Source organism: Alexandromys fortis, unplaced genomic scaffold, assembly GCF_014885135.2.
Source record: "Alexandromys fortis isolate MF-2015 unplaced genomic scaffold, M_Fortis_MF-2015_v1.1 scaffold_161, whole genome shotgun sequence".
Lineage (NCBI taxonomy): Eukaryota > Metazoa > Chordata > Mammalia > Rodentia > Cricetidae > Alexandromys > Alexandromys fortis.
Window position 1 is genome coordinate 58,066 of NW_026068073.1, and position 20,718 is coordinate 78,783.

Consider the following 20,718-nt stretch of genomic DNA (forward strand, 5'->3'; position numbering starts at 1 on the left):
TCATTGGGCCGAAGACACTTCAGCAAAAATTTTAGGCTCAGGCCCACATCTTTTCTTCATTAGGCCAAGGCCACTTCATGGTGTTTGACACAGGCAAACATCATTTTTGCATGGGCTCAGGCCAATTTTGCGTGAGGGTTAGGTCCAGGCCCACATCTTCTCTTAATTGGGCCAAGGCCACTTCAGCGTAAATGTTAGGCCCAGGCCCACATCTTCTCTTTACTGAGCACAGGCCACTTAGTGTAAATGTTAGGCCCAGAGATACATGTTTACTTTATTGGGCTTAGGCCAATTCAGAGTAAATGTTATGTCCAGGGCCACATATTTTCTTCATTGGGCCCAGGTCTCTTCAAGGTAAGGTTTGGGCCCAGGCCGACATTTTCTCTTCATTGGGCCCAGGCCACTTCAGCATAAATGTTAGGCCCAGGCCCTAAACTTTCTTCGTTGGGCCTAGGCCACTAAAGCGTAAATGTTAGGCTCAGGCCCATATATTTTCTTCATTGGGCGTAGGCCTCTTCTGGGTAAGGTTCAGGCCCAGGCCCACACCTTTCCTCATTGGGTCCATAACACTTCAGCGTAAATGTTAGGCCCAGACCCACATCTCTTCTTCATTGGGCCCAGGCCTCTTCACTGTCAGGTTCAGGCCCAGGCCTACAACTTTCTTCATTGGGCCCAGGCCTCTTCAGGGTAAGGGTTAGCCCAGGCCCACATCTTCTCTTTATTTGGCCCAGGCATATTTATGATAAGGTTTTGACCCAGGCCCACATATTTTCTTCATGTGGCTCAGACTCTTCAAGGTAATGTTTTGGCCCAGGCCCACATCTTTTCTTTATTGGGCCCAGGCCTCTTCAGGGTAAGGGCTTGGCCCAGGCCCACACCTTTTTTTCATTGGGCCCAGGCTTCTTCAAGATCAGGTTCAGGACCAGGCCCTCACCTTTCTTCATTGGGTGCAGGCCTCTTCAGGGTAAGGGTTAGGCCCAGGCCCACACTTCTCTTCTTTGGGCCCAAGACACTTCAGCGTAAATGTTAGGCCCACACCCTCATCTTTTCTTCATTTCGCCCAGGCCACTTCAGGGTAAGGATTAGGCCCAGGCCACATCATTTTCATTACGATCAGGCCAATTCCGGGTAACATTCAGGCCCAGGCCTACATCTTCCTTCATTGGCGCCAGGCCTCTTCAGGTGAATGGTTAGGGCCAGGCCCACATCTTTTCTTCATTGGGCCCAGGCCACTTCTACATAAGGGTTAGGCACAGGCATACATTCTTTCTTTATTGGGCCCAGGCCACTTCATGGTCTTTGACCCAGGCAAACATCACTTTTTTTTTAACTTATTTATTTTTTAAAGATTTCTGTCTCTTCCCCACCGCCGCCTCCCCTTTCCCTCGCCCTCCCCCAATCAAGTCCCCCTCCCTCGTCAGCCTAAAGAGCAATCAGGGTTCCCTGCCCTGTGGGAAGTCCAAGGACCACCCACCTCCATCCAGGTCTAGTAAGGTGAGCATCCACGAAACTGCCTAGGCTCCCACGAAACCAATAGGTCCAGTAGAATCAAAAACCCGTTGCCATTGTTCTTGAGGTCTCAGTAGTCCTCCTTGTCCGCTATGTTCAGCGAGACCAGTTTTGACCCAGGCTTTTTCAGACCCAGGCCAGCTGGCCTTGGTGAGTTCCTGATAGAACATCCCCATTGTCTCAGTGTATGGGTGCACCCCTCGCGGTCCTGAGTTCCTTGCTTGTGCTCTCTCTCCTTCTGCTCCTGATTTGGACCTTGAGATTTCAGTCCGGTGCTCCAATGTGGGTCTCTGTCTCTGTCTCCTTTCATCGCCTGATGAAGTTTAATATTCAGGAGGATGCCTATATGATTTTCTTTGGGTTCTCCTTCTTATTTAGCTTCTCTAAGAACCCGAATTATAGGTTCAATGTCCTTTATTTATGGCTAGAAACCAAATATGAGTGAGAACATCCCATGTTCCTCTTTTTGGGTCTGGCTTACCTCACTCAGGATGGTGTTTTCTATTTCCATCCATTTGCCTGCAAACTTCAAGAAGTCCTTGTTTTTTACTGCTGAGTAGTACTCTAATATGTATATATTCCATACTTTCTTCATCCATTCTTCAATTGAAGGGCATCTAGGTTGTTTCCAGGTTCTGGCTATTACAAACAATGCTGCTATAAACATAGTAGAGCATATACTTTTGTTGTGTGATAAGGCCTCTCTTGGGTATATTCCCAAGAGTGGTATTGCTGGGTCCATGGGTAGGTTGATCCCGAATTTCCTGAGAAACCTCCACACTGCTTTCCAGAGTGGTTGCACAAGTTTGCATTCCCACCAGCAATGGATGAGTGTACCCCTTTCTTCACAACCTCTCCAGCAAAGGCTATCATTGGTGTTTTTGATTTTAGCCATTCTGACAGGTGTAAGATGGTATTTTAAAGTTGTCTTGATTTGCATTTCCCTGATTGCTAAGAAAGTTGAGCATGACCTTAGGTGTCTTTTGGCCATATAGTATAAATGTTAGGCCCAGGGCTACGTGTTTATTTCATTGGGCTCAGGCCAATTCAGAGTAAGGGTTAGGCCCAGGCCTACATCTTTTCTTCATTTAGCCTAGGCCTTACAGGGTAAAGGTTAGGCCCAGGCACACATCTTCACTTCATTGGGCCCAGGCCACTTCAGCATAAATGTTAGGCCCACGCCCACATCTTTTCTTCATTGGGCCCAGGCCACTTCATGGTGTTTGCCCCAGATAAGTACCTTTTTATATTCGGCCCATGCCATTTTAGCATTCAGGTTTGGTTCAGGCCCATTCTTCTTTGGGTGCAAGCCACTTCAGCGTAAATGTTATATTCAGGGCCACATATTTTCTTCATTGGGCCCAGGTCTCTTCAAGGTAAGGTTTGGGCACAGGCCGACATTTTCTCTTCATTGGGCCCAGGCCACTTCAGCATCAATGTTAGGCCCAGGCCAAAAACTTTCTTCATTGGGTCTATGCCATTTCAGCGTAAATGTTAGGCTCAGGCCCACATATTTTCTTCATTGGGCCCAGGCCTCTTCCGGGTAAGGGTCTGGCCAAGGACCACAAATTTTCTTAATTAGGCCCAGGCCTCTTCAGCGTAAGGGTCAGGCCCTGGCCCACATATTTTCTTAATTGGGCGTAGGCCTCCTCTGGGTAAGGTTCAGGCCCAGGCCCACACCTTTCCTCATTGGGTCCATAACACTTCAGTGTAAATGTTAGGCCCAGACCTACATCTTTTCTTCATAGGGCCCAAGCCTCTTCACTGTCAGGTTCAGGCCCAGGCCTACAACTTTCTTCATTGGGCCCAGGCCTCTTCAGGGTAAGGGTTAGGCCAAGGCCCACATCTTTTTTCATTGGGCCCAGGCCTCCTCAGTGTAAAGGTTAGGCCCAGGCCCACATCTTTTCTTCATTGGGCCCAGGCCACTTTATGATGTTTGACCCAGGCAAACATCTTTTTTGCATTGGCTCAGGCCAATTTTACGTGCTGCTTAGGCCCAGGCCCACATCTTCTCTTCATTGGGCCCAAGCCACTTCAGCATAAATTTTAAGCTCAGGCCCACGTCTTTTCTTCATTGGGCCCAAGCCACTTCATGGTGTTTGACCCAGGCTAACATCATTTTTGCATGGGCTCAGGCCAATTTTGCGTATGGGTTAGGCCCAGGCCCACATCTTCTCTTCATTGGGCCCAGGCCACTTCAGCATAAATGTTAGGCCCAGGCCTATATCTTCTCTTTACTGAGCCCAGGCCACTTAGTGTAAATGTTAGGCCCAGGGCCACATCTTTACTTCATTGGACTCTGGCCAATTCAGAGTAAGGGTTAGGCCCAGGCCCACATCATTTCTTCATTTTTCCCAGGCCTTTCAGTGTAAAGGATAGACCTAAGCACACATCTTCTCTATACTGGGCCCAGGCCACTTAGTGTAAATGTTAGGCCCAGGGCCACATGTTTACTTCATTGGGCTCAGGCCAATTCAGAGGAAGTGTTAGGCCCAGGCCTACATCTTTTCTTCATTTTGCCCAGGCCTTACAGGGTAAAGGTTAGGCCCAGGCCCACATCTTCACTTCATTGGGCCCAGGCCACTTCAGCGTAAATGTTAGGCCCAGGCCCACATCTTCTCTTTACTGAGCCCAGGCCACTTAGTATAAATTTTAGGCACAGGCCCACATCTTTTCTTCTTTGTGCCCAGGCCTCTTCAGGGTAATATTTAGGCCCAGACCCACACTTCTCTCCTTTGGGTCCAGGCCACTTCAGCGTAAATGTTCGCCCCACGCCCACATCTTTTCTTCATTAGCCCCAGGCCACTTCAAAGTAAGGTTTAGGCCCAGGCCATATCATTTTCATTACTATCAAGTCAATTCTGGGTAACATTCACACCCAGGCCTACATCTTCCTTCATTGGCGCCAGGACTCTTCAGGTGAATGGTTAGGCCCAGGCCCACATCTTTTCTTCATTGGGCCCAGGCCTCTTCAGGGTAAGGGTCTGTCCCTGGCCCCCATCTTTTCTTCATTGTGCCCAGGCCTCTTCAGGGTCAGGTTCAGGCGCAGACCCACACCTTTCTTCATTGGGCCCAGGCCACTTCAGTTTATGGGTTAGGCCCAGGCCAACATATTTCTTCATTGGGCACAGGCCTCTTCAGTATAAGGGTTAGGCGCAGACCCACCTCTTTTTTTCATTGGGCCCAGGCTTCCTCAGTTTTATGGATAGGAACAGGACCACATCTTTCCTTATTGGGCCCAGGCCTCTTCATGGTAAGGTTTTAGCCTAGGCCCATATCTTTTCTTCCTGGGGCCCAGGCCTCTTCAAGGTAATGGTTTGGCCCAGGCACACATCTTTTCTTTATTGGGCCCAGGCCTCTTCAGGGTAAGGATTTGGCCCAGGCCCACACCTTTTTTTCATTGGGCCCAGACCTCTTCAAGATCAGGTTCAGGACCAGGCCCTCACCTTTCTTCATTGGGCCCAGGCCACTTCAGGGTAAGGGTTAGGCCGAGGCCCACACTTTTCTTCTTTGGGCCCAGGCCACTTCAGCATAAATGTTAGGCCCTCACAAACATCTTTTCTTCATTTGGCCCAGGCCACTTCAGGGTAAGGATTAGGCCCAGGCCACATCATTTTCATTACGATCAGGCCAATTCCGGGTAACATTCAGGCCCAGGACTACATCTTCCTTGATTGGCGCCAGGCCTCTTCAGGTGAATGATTAGGCCCAGGCCCACATCTTTTATTCTTTGGGCCCAGGCTACTTCAGCGTAAATGTTAGGCCCAGGCCCACATCTTCTCTTCATTGGGCCGAAGACACTTCAGCAAAAATTTTAGGCTCAGGCCCACATCTTTTCTTCATTAGGCCAAGGCCACTTCATGGTGTTTGACACAGGCAAACATCATTTTTGCATGGGCTCAGGCCAATTTTGCGTGAGGGTTAGGTCCAGGCCCACATCTTCTCTTAATTGGGCCAAGGCCACTTCAGCGTAAATGTTAGGCCCAGGCCCACATCTTCTCTTTACTGAGCACAGGCCACTTAGTGTAAATGTTAGGCCCAGAGATACATGTTTACTTTATTGGGCTTAGGCCAATTCAGAGTAAATGTTATGTCCAGGGCCACATATTTTCTTCATTGGGCCCAGGTCTCTTCAAGGTAAGGTTTGGGCCCAGGCCGACATTTTCTCTTCATTGGGCCCAGGCCACTTCAGCATAAATGTTAGGCCCAGGCCCTAAACTTTCTTCGTTGGGCCTAGGCCACTTCAGCGTAAATGTTGAGTTCAGGACCACATATTTTCTTCACTGGGCCCAGGCCTCTTCCGGGTAAGGGTCTGGCCAAGGTCCACAAATTTTCTTCATTGGGCCCAGGCCTCTTTTGGGTAAGTGTCAGGCCCAGGCCCACATATTTTCTTCATTGGGCATAGGCCTCCTATGGGTAAGGTTCAGGCCAGACCCACACCTTTCCTCATTGGGTCGATAACACTTCAGCGTAAATGTTAGGCCCAGACCCACATCTCTTCTTCACTGGGCCCAGGCCTCTTCACGGTCAGGTTCAGGCCCAGGCCTACAACTTTCTTCATTGGGCCCAGGCCTCTTCATGTAAGGGTTAGGCCCAGGCCAACATTTTTTTCACTGGGCCCAGGCCTCCTCAGTGTAAAGATTAGGCCCAAGCCCACATCTTTTCTTTATTGGGCCCAGGCCTCTTCATGATAAGATTTTGACCCAGGCCCACATCTTTTCTTCATGTGGCTCAGGCTCTTCAAGTTAATGTTTTGGCCCAGGCCCACACCTTTTCTTTATTGGGCCCTGGCCTCTTCAGGGTAAGGGTATGGCCCAGGCCCACACCTTTTTTTCATTGGCCCCAGGCCTCTTCAAGATCAGGTTCATTACCAGGCCCTCAACTTTCTTCATTGGGCCCAGGCCTCTTCACGGTAAGGGTAAGGCCCGGGCCCACACTTCTCTTCTTTGGGCCCAGGCCACTTCAGCATAAATGTTAGGCCCATGCCCACATCTTTTCTTCATTTGGCCAAGCCACTTCAGGGTAAGGATTAGGCCCCAGCCACATCATTTTCATTACGATCAGGCCAATTCCGGGTAACATTCAGGCCCAGGCCTACATCATCCTTCATTGGCGCCAGGCCTCTTCAGGTGAATGGTTAGGCCCATGCCCACATATTTTCTTCATTGGGCCCATGCCACTTCTGTGTAAGGGTTAGGCACAGGACCACATTCTTTCTTCATTGGGCCCAGGCCACTTCATGGTCTTTGACCCAGGCAAACATCACTTTTGCTTAGGGCCCAGGCCAATTTTGCATGTGGATTAGGCCCAGGCCCACATCTTCTCTTCATTGGGGCCCAGGCCACTTCAGGGTAGGTGTTAGGCCCAGTCCCACATCATTTTCATTACACCCAGAACAATTCCGGGTAACATACAGGCCCAAGCCCACATGTTCCTTCAGTGTGCCCAGGCATACTCAGGGTAAGGGTTCCGCCCAGGCCCACATCTTTTCTTCATTGGGCCCGGGCCTCTTCAGTCTAAGGGTTTGGCCCTGACCCAAATATTTTAGTCATTGGGATTAGGTTTCTTCAGGGTAAGGATCAGGCCCCGGCCTACATCGTCACTTCTTTTGGCCCAGGCCACTTAAGTGTAAATGTGAGGCCCCGGCCCACATCTTCTCTTTACTGGGCCCAGGCCCCTTAGTGTAAATGTTAGGCCCAGGCCCACATCATTTCTTCGTTTCTTCCAGGCCTTTCAGGGTAAGCATTAGGCCAAGGCACACATCTTTGCTTCATTGCGCCCAGTCAACTTCATGCTGGTTGCCCCAGGCGAATATCTTATTACATTGGGCCCATGCCAATTTACCGTTCCGGTTGGGCCCAGGCCAACGTCTTCTCTTCTTTGGGCCCAGGCCACTTCAGCGTAAGGGTCAGGACCAGGCCCACATCTTGGCTTCATTGGGCCTAGGCTTGTCATGTTAAGGCTCAGGCCTAGGCCCATATTTTTCCTTCATTGGGCCCATGCCTCTTCAGGGTAAGGGTTAGGCCCATGGCCACATCTTCTCTTCATTGGGCCCAGGCCACTTCAGCGTAAGGGTTAGGCCCAAGCCCACATCTTTTCTTCATTTGGCCCAGATCTCTTCAGTGTAAGGGTTTGGCCAAGGCCCAAATATTTTCATCATTGGGCCCAGGTCTCTTCAGGGTAATGATCAGGCCCAGGCCTACATATTCCCTTCTTTTGGCCGGAAAACTTCAGCGTAAATTTTAGGCCCAGGCCCACAACTTCTCTTTACTGGGCCCAGGCCACTTCAGTGTAAATGTTAGGCCCAGGCCCAAAACGTTCTTCATTGAGCCTAGGCCACTTCAGCGTAAATGTTTGGCTCAGGCCCACGTTTTTCTTCATTGGACTCAGGCCTCTTCCAGGTAAGGGTCTGGCCAAGGTCCACACTTTTCCTCATAGGGCCCAGAACACTTCAGCGTAAATGTTAGGCCCAGACCCACATCTTTTCTTCATTGGGCCTAGGCCTCTTCACGGTCAGGTTCAGGCCCATGCCCATACCATTTTTCATTGGGCCCAAGCCTCTTCAGGGTAAGGGTTAGGCCCAGGCCCACATCTTTTCTTTATTGGGCCCAGGCCTCTTCATGGTAAGGTTTTGGCCCAGGCCCACATATTTTCTTCATGGGGCCCAGGCCTCTTCAAGGTAATGGTTTTGCCCGGGCCCACATCTTTTCTTTATTGGGCCCGGGCCTCTTCCGGGTAATGGTTTGGCCCAGGCCCACCCTTTTTTTTTCATTGGGCCCAGGCCTCTTCAAGATCAGGTTCAGGACCAGGCCCTCACCTTCCTTCACAGGTCCCAGGCCTCTTCAGGGTAAGGGTTAGGCCCAGGCCCACACTTCTCTTCTTTGGGCCCAAGCCACTTCAGCGTAAATATTAGGCCCATGCCCACATCTTTTCTTCATTTGGCCAAGGCCACTTCAGGGTAAGGGTTAGGCCCAGGCCACATCATTTTCATTACCCTCAGGCAAATTCCAAGTAACATTCAGCCCCAGGCCTACATCTTCCTTCATTGGAGCCAGACCTTTTAAGGTGAAGAGGTAGGCCCAGGCCCACATCTTTCTCCAATGGGCCCAGGCCACTTCATGGTGATTGACCCAGGCAACATCACTTTTGCATTGTGCCCAGGCACATTTTGCCAGGGGATTAGGCCCAGGCCCAAATATTTTCTTCATTGGGCCCAGGTTTCTTCAGGGTAAGGATCAGGCCCAGGCCTACATCTTCATTTCTTTCGGCCCGGGCCACTTCAGCGTAAATGTTGGCCTCAGGCCCACATCTTCTCTTACTGAGCCCAGGACACTTAGGATAAATGTTAGGCCCAGGCCCACATCTTTTCTTCATTGGGCCCAGGCCAATTCAGAGTAAGGGGTAGGCCCAGGCCCACATCTTTTCTTCATTTTGCCCAGGACTTTTAGGGTAAGGGTTATGCCCAAGCCCAGATCATTTCTTCATTGTGCCCAGGCCACTTCATGGTGTTTGACAAGGGAAAGATCTTTTTTCCATGGGCTCAGACCAATTTTACGTGGGGGTTAAGCCCAGGCCCACATCTTCTCTTCACAGGGCCCAGGCCACTTAGCATAAATGTTAGACCCAGGTCCACATCTTCTCTTCATTGGGCCCAGGCCATTTCCGTGTAAGCGTTAGGCCCAGGCCCACATCTTCTCTTCATTGGGCCCAGGCCACTTCAGTGTAAATGTTAGGCCCAGGCCCAAAACTTTCTTCATTGGGCCTAGGCCACTTCAGCCTAAATGTTTGGCTCAGGCCCACGTTTTTTTTCATTGGATTCAGGCCTGTTCCGGGTAAGGGTCTGGCCAAGGTCCACACCTTTCCTCATAAGGCCCAGAACACTTCAGCGTAAATGTTAGGCCCAGACCCACATCTTTTCTTCATTGGGCCTAGGCCTCTTCACGGTCAGGTTCAGGCCCAGGCCTACACCTTTTTTCATTGGGCCCAGGCCTCTTCAGGGTAAGGGTTAGGCCCAGGCCCACATCTTCTCTTCATTGGGCCCAGGCCATTTCAGTGTAAATGTTAGGCCCAGGCCCAAAACTTTCTTCATTGGTCCTGGCCACTTCAGCGTAAATGTTTGGCTCAGGCCCACGTTTTTCTTCATTGGGTTCAGGCCTGTTCCGGGTAAGGGTCTGTCCACGGTCCACACCTTTCCACATAAGGCCCAGAACACTTCAGCGTAAATGTTAGGCCCAGACGCACATGTTTTCTTCATTGGGCCTAGGCCTCTTCACGGTCAGGTTCATGTCCAGGCCCACACCATTCTTCATTGGGCCCAGGCCTCTTCATGGTAAGGGTTAGGCCCAGGCCCATTTCTCTTTTTTCATTGGGCCCAGACCTACTCAGTGTAAAGGTTAGACCCAGGACCACACCTTTTCTTCATTGTGCCCAGGCCTCTTCATGGTAAGGTTTTGACGCAGGCCCACATCTTTTCTTCATGGGGCCCACGCCTCTTCAAGGTAATTGTTTGGCCCAGGCCCACATCTTTTCTTTATTGGGCCCAGGCCTCTTCTGGGTAAGGGTTTGGCCCAGGCCCACACTTCTCTTCTTTGGGCCCAAGCCACTTCAGTGTAAATATTAGGCCCACGCCCACATCTTTTCTTCATTTGGCCCAGGCCACTTCAGGGTAAGGGTTAGGCCCAGGCCACATCATTTTCATTACCCTCAGGCCACTTCCGGGTAACATTCAGGCCCAGGCCTACATCTTCCTTCATTGGGGCCAGGCATCTTCAGGTGAAGGGTTAGGCCCAGGCCCACATCTTTTCTTCATTGGACCCAGGCCACTTCATGGTGTTTGAAGAGGGAAACATCTTTTTACCATGGGCTCAGGCCAATTTTACGTGGGGGTTAGGCTTAGGCCCACATCTTTTCTTTACTGAGTCCAGGCCAATTAGTATAAATGTTAGGCCCAGAGCTACGTGTTTACTTCATTGGGCTCAGGCCAATTCAGAGTAAAAGTTAGGCCCAGGCCTATATCTTTTCTTCATTTTGCCCAGGCCTTACAGGGTAAAGGTTAGGCCCAGGCCCACATCTTCACTTCATTGGGCCCAGGCCACTTCAGCCTAAATGTTAGGCCCATGCCCACATCTTTTCTTCATTAAGCCCAGGCCACTTCATGGTGTTTGCCCCAGGTAAGTACATTTTTACATTACGCCCAGGCCAATTTAGCATTCAGGTTAGGCCCAGGCCCAAGTCTTCTCTTCTTTGGGCCCAATCCACTTCAGTTTAAGGGTTAGACCCAGGCCCACATCTTTCTTCATTGGGCCCAGGCTACTTCAGCGTAAATGTTATGTCCAGGGCCACATATTTTCTTCATTGGGCGTAGGCCTCCTCTGGGTAAGGTTCAGGCCCAGGCCCACACCTTTCCTCATTGGGTCCATAACACTTCAGCGTAAATGTTAGGCCCAGACCCAGATCTTTTCTTCATTGGGCCCAGGCATCTTCACAGTCAGGTTCAGGCCCTGGCCTACAACTTTCTTAATTGGGCCCAGGCCTCTTCAGGGAAAGGGTTAGGCCCAGGCCCACATCTTTTTTCATTGGGCCCAGGCCTCCTCAGTGTAAAGATTAGGCCCAGGCCCACATTTTTTCTTCTTTGGGCCCAGGCCACTATATGATGTTTGACCCAGGCAAACATCTTTTTTGCATTGGCTCAGGCCAATTTTACGTGCAGGTTAGGCCCAGGCCCACATCTTCCCTTCATTGGTCCCAGGCCACTTCAGCATAAATGTTATGCCCAGGCCATATTTTTTCTTCATTGGGCCCAAGCCACTTCAGCATAAATTTTAGGCTCAGGCCCACATCTTTTCTTCATTGGGCCCAAGCCACTTCATGGTGTTTGTCCCAGGCAAACATCATTTTTCATGGGCTCAGGCCAATTTTGCGTCGGGGTTAGGCCCAGGCCCACATCTTCCTTCATGGGGCCCGGGCCACTTCAGCATAAATGTTAGGCCCAGGTCCACATCTTCTCTTTACTGAGCCCAGGCCACTTGGTGTAAATGTTAGGCCCAGGGCCACATCTGTACTTCACTGGACTCTGGCCAATTCAGAGTAAGGGTTAGGCCCAGGCCCACATCTTTCCTTCATTTTGCCAAGGCCTTTCAGGGTAAAGGTTAGACCCAGGCCCACAACTTCTCTATACTGGGCCCAGGCCACTTAGTGTAAATGTTAGGCCCAGTGCCACATGTTTACTTCATTGGGCTCAGGCGAATTCAGAGTAAGGGTTAGGCCCAGGCCCACATCTTTTCTTCATTGGGCCCAGGCCACTTCATGGTGTTTGCCCCAGGTAAGTACCTTTCTCCATTTGGCCCAGGCCAATTTAGCGTTCAGGTTAGGCCCAGGCCCAAGTCTTCTCTTATTTGGGCACAAGCCACTTCAGTGTAAGGGTTAGACCCAGGCCCACATCTTTCTTCATTGGACCCAGGCCACTTCACCGTAAATGTTATGTCTCGGGCCACATATTTTTTTCATTGGGCACAGGCCTCTTCAAGGTAAGGTTTGGGCTGAGGCTGACATTTTCTCTTCATTGGGCCCAGGCCACTTCAGCTAAATGTTAGGCCCAGGCCCACATCTTTTCTTCACTGGGCCCAGGCCACTTAGTATAAATGTTAGGCCCAGGGCTACGTGTTTAAGTCATTGGGCTCAGGCCAATTTAGAGTAAGGGTTAGGCCCAGGCCTACATCTTTTCTTTATTTTGCCTAGGCCTTACAGGGTAAAGGTTAGGCCCAGGCACACATCTTCACTTCATTGGGCCCAGGCCACTTCAGTGTAAATGTTAGGCCCATGCCCACATCTTTTCTTCATTGGGCCCAGGCCAATTCATGGTGTTTGCCCCAGGTAAGTACCTTTTTATATTCGGCCCAGGCCAATTTATCGTTCAGGTTAGGCCCAGGCCCACTCTTCTTTGGGCACAAGCCACTTCAGTGTAAGGGTTAGACCCAGTCCCACATCTTTTCTTCAGTGGGCCCAGGCCACTTCAGCATCAATGTTAGGCCCAGGCCCACATGTTTTCTTGATGGGCCCAAGCCTCTTCATGGTAAGGTTTTAACCTAGGCCCATATCTTTTCTTCATGGGGCCCAGGCCTCTTCAAGGTAATGGTTTGGCCCAGGCCCACATCTTTTCTTTTTTGGGCCCAGGCCTCTTCAAGGTAAGGGTAAGGCCCAGGCCCACACTTCTCTTCTTTGGGCCCAGGCCACTTCAGAGTAAATGTTAGGCCCACACCCACATCTTTTCTTCATTTGGCCCAGGCCATTCAGTGTAAGGATTAGGCCCAGGCCACATCATTTTCATTAATATCAGGCCAATTCTGGGTAACTTTCAGGCCCAGGACTACATCTTCCTTCATTGGCGCCAGGCCTCTTCAGGTGAATGGTTAGGCCCAGGCCCACATCTTTTCTTTATTGGGCCCAGGCCACTTCTGCATAAGGGTTAGGCACAGTCCCACATCTTTTCTTCAATGGGCCCAGGCCTCTTCACTGTCAGGTTCAGGCCCATGCCTACAACTTTTTTCAATGGGCTCAGGCCTCCTCAGTGTAAAGGTTAGGCCCAGGCTTACATCTTTTCTTCATTGGGCCCAGCCCACTTTATGATCTTTGACCCAGGCAAAGATTTTTTTTGCATTGGCTCAGGACAATTTTACGTGCGGCTTAGGCTTAGGCCCACATCTTCTCTTCATTGGGCCCAGGCCACTTCAGCATAATTGTTAGGCCCAGGCCCACATCTTCTCTTTACTGAGCCCAGGCCACTTGGTGTAAATGTTAGGCCCAGGGCCACATCTTTACTTCATTGGACTCTGGCCCATTTAGAGTAAGGGTTAGGCCCAGGCCCACATCTTTTCTTTATTTTGCCTAGGCCTTACAGGATAAAGGTTAGGCCCAGGCCCACATCTTCACTTCATTGGGCCCAGGCCACTTCAGCGTAAATGTTAGTCCCATGCCCACATCTTTTCTTCATTGGGCCCAGGCCACTTCGTGGTGTTTAACCCAGGCAAACGTCATTTTTGCATGGGCTCAGGCCAATTTTGCGTGGGGGTTAGCCCCAGGCCACATCTTCTCTTCATTGGGCCCAGGCCACTTTAGCGTAAATGTTCGGCCCAGGCCCACAACTTCTCTTTACTGAGCCCAGGCCACTTAGTGTAAATGTTAGGCCCAGGGCCACATCTTTACTTCATTGGACTCTTGCCAATTCAGAGTAAGTGTTAGGCCCAGGCCCACATCTTTTCTTCATTTTGCCCAGGTGTTTCAGGGTAAAGTTTAGACCCAGGCCCACATCTTCTCTATACTGGGCCCAGGCTACTTAGTGTAAATGTTAGACCCAGGGCCACATGTTTACTTAATTGGGCTCAGACAAATCCAGAGTAAGGGTTAGGCCCAGGCCTACATCTTTTCTTCATTTTGCCCAGGCCTTACAGGATAAAGGTTAGGCCCAGGCCCACATCTTCACTTCATTGGGCCCAGGCCACTTCAGTGTAATTGTTAGGCCCATGCCCACATCTTTTCTTCATTGGGTCTAGGCTACTTCTTGGTGTTTGCCCCAGGTAAATACCTTTTTATATTCGGCCCAGGCCAGTTTAGCATTCAGGTTAGGTTCAGGCCCATTCTTCTTTAGGTGCAAGCCACTTCAGTGTAAGTGTTAGACTCAGGCCCACATCTTTCTTCATTGGGCCCAGGCCACTTCAGCATAAATGTTATGTCCAGGGCCACATATTTTCTTCATTGGGCCCAAGTCTCTTCAAGATAAGGTTTGGGCCCAGGCCTACTTTTTCTCTTCATTGGGCCCAGGCCACTTCAGCATAAATGTTAGGCCCAGGCCCAAAACTTTCTTCATTGGGCCTATGCCACTTCAGCATAAATGTTAGGCTCAGGCCCACATATTTTCTTCATTGGGCCCAGGCCTCTACAGGGTAAGGGTCTGGCCAAGGTCCACAAATTTTCTTAATTGGGCCCAGGCCTCATCAGCGTAAGGGTCAGGCCCAGGCCCACATATTTTCTTCATTGGCCCCAGGCCTCTTCATGGTGTTTAACCCAGGCAAACGTAATTTTTGCATGGGCTCAGGCCAATTTTGCGTGGGGGTTAGGCCCAGGCCACATCTTCTCTTCATTGGGCCCAGGCCACTTCAGCGTAAATGTTCGGCCCAGGCCCACATCTTCTCTTTACTGAGCCCAGGCCACTTAGTGTAAATGTTAGGCCCAGGGCCACATCTTTACTTCATTGGACTCTTGCCAATTCAGAGTAAGTGTTAGGCCCAGGCCCACATCTTTTCTTCATTTTGCCCAGGCGTTTCAGGGTAAAGTTTAGACCAGGCCCACATCTTCTTTATACTGGGCCCAGGCTACTTATTGTAAATGTTAGACCCAGGGCCACATGTTTACTTAATTGGGCTCAGACAAATCCAGAGTAAGGGTTAGGCCCATGCCCACATCTTTTCTTCATTGGGCCCAGGCCACTTCAGCGTAAATGTTAGGCCCTGGCCCACATCTTCTCTTCATTGGGCCAAAGCCACTTCAGCATAAATTTTAGGCTCAGGCCCACGTCTTTTCTTTATTGGGGCCCGGACACTTCATGGTCTTTGACCCTGGAAAACATCACTTTTCAATTGTGCCCCGGCCAATTTTGCATGGGCATTCGGCCCAGGCCCATATCTTCTCTTCATGGGCCCAGGCCTCTTCAGGGTAAGGGTCAGGCCCAGGCCCACATCTTTCTTCATTGGGGCCAGGCCACTTTTTGGTGTTTGACCGAGGCAAACATCTTTTTTGCATGGGCTCAGGCCAATTTTACCTGAGGGTTAGGCCCAGGCCCACATCTGCTCTTCATTGGGCCCAGGCCACTTCAGCGTAAATGTTAGGTTCTGGCCCACATCTTCTCTTCATTGGGCCAAAGCCACTTCAGCATAAATTTTAGGCTCAGGCCCACGTCTTTTCTTTATTGGGCCCAGGACACTTAATGGTGTTTGACCCAGGCAAACGTCAGTTTTGCATGGGCTCAGGCCAATTTTGCGTGGGGGTTAGGCCCAGGCCCACATATTCACTTCATTGGGCCCAGGCCACTTCAGTGTAAAATTTTAGGCCCAGGCCCACATCTTTCTTTACTGAGCCCAGGTCACTTAGTGTAAATGTTAGGCTCAGGGCCACATCTTTACTTCATTGGACTCTGGCCAATTCAGAGTAAGGGTTAGGCCCAGGCCCACATCTTTTCTTCATTTTCCCAGGCCTTTCAGGGTAAAGGTTAGACCCAGGCCCACATCTTCTCTATACTGGGCCCAGGCTACTTAGTGTAAATGTTAGGCCCAGGGCCACATGTTTACTTCATTGAGCTCAGACAAATCCAGAATAAGGGTTAGGCCCAGGCCTACATCTTTTCTTCATTTTGCCCAGGCCTTACAGGGAAAGGTTAGGCCCAGGCCACATATTCACTTCATTGGGCCCAGACCACTTCAACGTAAATGTTTGGCCCACGCCCACATCTTTTCTTCATTGGGCTTAGGCCACTTCATGGTGTGTGCCCCAGGGAAGTAACTTTTAACATTAGGCCCAGGCCAATTTAGCATTCAGGTTAGGCCCAGGCCCAAGTCATCTCTTCTTTGGGCGCAAGCCACTTCAGTGTAAGGGTTAGACTCAGGCCCACATCTTTCTTCATGGGACCCAGGCCACTTCAGCGTAAATGTTATGTCCAGGGCTACATATTTTCTTTATTGGGCCAAGGCCTCTTCAAGGTAAAGTTTGGGCCCAGGCTGACATTTTCTCTTTATTGGGCCCAGCACACTTCAGCAGAAATGTTAGGCCCAGGCCCACACCTTTTCTTTATTGGGCCCAGGCCTTTTCAGGGTAAGGGTCAGGCCCAGGCCTACATCTTTTCTCCATTGGGTCTAGGCCTCTTGATGGTAAGGAATTGGACCAGACCCACACCTTTTCTTCATTGGGCCCAGACCTCTTCAGGGTAAGGGTCAGGCCTAGGCCCAAATCTTTCTTCACTGGGCCCAGGCCTCTTCAGTGTAAGGGTTTGGCCCAGGCCCAAATATTTTCGTCATTGGGCCCAGGTCTCTTCAGGGTAAGGGTCAGTCCCAGGACCACATCTTCAGTAATTTGGGCCCAGGCCATTTCTGCGTAAATGTTAGGCCCAGGTCCTCATCTTCTCTTCATTGGGCCCAGGCCAATTCAGCATAAGAGTTAGACCCAAGCTCACATCTTTTTTTCCTTGGGTGCAGGCCACTTCAAGGTGTTTACCCCAGGGAAATAACTTTTTTACATTGGGCCAAGGCCAATTTAGCGTTTGGGTCAGGCCCAGGCCCCTGTCTTCTCTTCCTTGGGCCCAGTCTACTTCAGCGTAAGGGTTAGGCCCAGGCCCACATCTTTCTTCATTGGGCCCAGGCCACTTCAGCTTAAATGTTATTTCCAGGGCCACATCTTTTCTTCATTGGACTCAGGCCTCTTCAGGGTAAGGTTCAGGACCAGGCTCAATTCTTTCGTTCATTCGGTTTAGACCTCTTCACGGTAAGGGTTAGGCCAAGGCTTATATTTTGTCTTCATTGGGCCCAGGCCTTTTCAGGATCAGGTTCAGGCCCAGGCCTACAACTTTCTTCATTGGGCCCAGGCCTCTTTAGGGTAAGGGTGTGGCCCAGGCACACATCTTTTCTTCATTGGGCCTAGACCTCTTCAGGTTAGAGTCAGGCCCTGGCCCATATCTTTTCTTCATTCGGCCCAGGCCTCTTCAGGGTAAGGGTTAGGCCCAGGGCCACATCTTCTTTTTATTGGGCCCTGGCCACTTCAGCGTAAGGGTTAGGCCCAAGCCCACATCTTTTCTTCATTGGGCGCAGGCCACTTCAAGGTGTTTACCCCAGGCAAGTATCTTTTTTACATTAGGGCAAGGCCAATTTAGCATGCGGATTAGGCCCAGGCCCAGGTCTTCTCTTCTTTGGCCCCAGACCACTTCAGCGTAAGGGTTAGGCTCAGGCCCACATCTTCTCTTCATTGGGCCTAGGCCACTTCGGTGTAAATGTTAGGCCCAGGACACATCTTTAGTTCATTCGGCCCAGGCCTCTTCAGCGTAAGGTTCAGGCCCAGACCCAACTTTTCTCTTCATTGGGCCCAGTAAGTTCAGCATAAATGTTAGGCCCAGGCCCACATCTTTTCTTCATTGGACCCAGGCCTCTACAAGGTAAATTTTCCCAGGCCCACACCTTTTCTATCATTGGGCCCAGGCTTCTTCAGGGTGTCAGGCCAGGCCCACATCTTTTCTTCATTGGGCCCAGGCCACTTCAGCGTAAATGTTAGGCCCAGGCCCAAACATTTTCTTCAATGGGCCCAGGCCTCTTCAGGGTAAGGGTTTGGCCCAGGCCCACATCTTTTCTTCATTGGGCCCAGGCCTCTTCAGGGTAAGGGTTAGGCCCAGGCCCACATCTTTTCTTCATTGGGCCTAGGCCTCTTGAGGGTATGGGTTTGGCCCAGGCTCACATCTTTTCTTCAAGTGGCCCAGGCCTCTTCAAGGTTATGGTTTGGCCCAGGCCAACATCTTTTCTTCATTGGGCCCAGGCCTCTTCAGGGTAAGGGTTTGGCCCAGGTCCACAACTTTTCTTCATTGGGCCCAGGCCTCTTCAGGATCAGGTTCAGGCCCAGGCCCATACCATTCTTCATTGGGCCCAGGCCCCTTCAGGGTAAGGATTAGGCCCAGGCCCACATTTTCTCTTCATTGGGCCCAGGCCACTTCAGCATAAAGGTTAGGCCCATGCCCAAATCTTTTCTTCCTTGGGTCCAGTTCTCTTCAGGGTAAATAATAGGCTCAAGCCCACATCTTTTTTTCATCGGGCCCAGGCATCTTCATGGTATATGGGCCCAGGCCCATATCTTTTTTTCATTGGGCCAAGGCCTCTTCAGCGTAAATGTTAGGCCCAGGCCCAAATCTTTTATTCATTCGGCCCAGGCCTCTTCAGGGTAAGGCTTAGGCCCAAGCCCACATCTTTTCTTCATTGTCCCCTGGCGTCTTCATGGTAAGGGTTCGGCCCAGGCCCACATCTTTTCTTCATTAGGCCCACAGTTCGTCAGGGTAAGTATAGGCTCAGTCCCCCATGTCAACTTAAATGGGCCAAGGCTACTTCAGGGTAAATATTAGGCCCAGGTCCACATATCTTCTCCATTGGGCCCACGCCCAAATCTTTTCTTCTTTGGGCCTTGGATGTCTGAGGCTAAGTGATTGTCCCTGAAAAGACATGTGTTGTAAAAGATGAATACTTTTACATTAATCTTCATTCATATCAAGTTACCTTCTCTGAAAAAGCGAAAGAGAAACATCAAACAAATAGACGTATGGATAGTTATTGAAGAAAATATTGCTGTTCTTTTCTGGTATATTCTTGACCCGTGCTCATGGAAATATGCACAAACACAGACATCTATTCCCCACCATCCGGATTATACAAATTATACATGATATGAATAGAAAGATGAAATATGTAGTGAGGAGAGACAGGTAATCCATTACTGTTGTACACATGTGGTTTTTGGCCTTGTCCATACGGAAGTACCCACAGACTCCATTTCTGACCATGGCTTGGGGACAAGCTCACATCCAGTCTTCTTCCTCCTCGAGTGGACTTCACACCTGGAAGGAGCAAGTTCCGTGGCCATGAGTCAAACTCATCCAAAATGTGCAAGATATAATGTTTGGTCTATTATTTCTGATTCTAAGGTTGTCAGGAAATTTTTATAGACCTCTGAATTGGACTGTGCCATCTGATAGAACCTGGACACCAAGTTGACTATTAAATTTGCCCTATAACCTGTCCCCTCACCACCACTGAACACAGCCTGAGGTAGGATTGCCTAGGAAATAGGATATCACGACGTTTCCAAACATGACCGTGTCATTGTAGTCGATGGCTTCTGAGAATGTCAGTCCCTGAAGAACGGAATAACGGCAGAGCGTCCTCCTGTTGAAGTTTGGAACCAGGAGTCCTGACACAGGTAGTGGCTGACTCAGCTGATTTCACCTTTTCTCAAAAAGTACAGGTGTAGATTAGTAGAAATAAAGAACTAACATAGTAGCCACGCACATGAATATGTATGTAAGATTCATGCACAGGTAACAGATATAGTAACACAAGTTTCTAAAATGAAAATACAAGTGTAAAAACTCGATATTGAGAGTGTGATATAACTACATATGGCCCAGTAGTGAAGGCCTGGGACCTGAATAAAGATGGTTGTTTTCAGGCAAGTTCACATCTGGAGAAGCCTAAGAGAAGGTCCCAGTGAAGCACTTCCTGTCCTCCTTGGGCTGCTCGTGCCTCCCCAGGGATTGTCACAGTTGATGCTGTACGCTGTTGATCATTAACATTCTGTAGGTTCTACCCTTGAGTCTTAGACCAGATCATCTCTAGACCTTTTCTTTCTGCTGTGTATAGGTTTCTGTCCTGGATATTTTGTGTGGCATGTCACTCTGCAGACAGGCTTGTATTCACTGCTCTTTTGGCTTCTTACTAGGATCCCTGTGTGTTAGAACAGGATACCTCAAGAACTACATTGAGCCCCTGTCACCATCATTCAGGTCTTTGTTCCTACACCTACTTGCATGCTTGTAATACCTGAAGGCACATGCCCTCATACATATGTACATATAAACACGCACATATCCAGATCATACATGGTATGATAAATATAAATGTCCATAGTGGGCAGGGTTTGGGGTTAGGAAGATCGCTTTAGTTCTGTTTCATATCCTGTCTCTAACTTCAGTCATAGTGGGCACAATCCGTAGTTAGAAATGAGAAGATTAATGATGGGAAGACACAAAGTCCCTTCAGACCCCTAGAGTGGGAGTCTGTGAAGCATTTCCCACCTGCCCTGGACACTATGGGCTGCCATAGCTGACAGTTGCCAGGACTTCGAGCACAACCACGGGCTTCATCCTGCATCAGTCAGTTATACAGTTTGGGTGATGTCATCTCTGGACCTCATTCTCTGGTGAGTCGTGGGTGTCATCTCCATGAATCCTTGTTTGGCAAGTTCCTCAGCTTATATCACAATAGATAAATGATTTCTACTGCTATGGCACAGGTCCTGTTAAAAGGCACCTTGGCCGAGCAGTGGTGGCACACACCTTTAATACCAGCACCCAGACAAGTGGATCTCAGTGCGTTTGAGGCCAACCTGGTCTACAGGAACTGACAGGCTCCAAAGCTA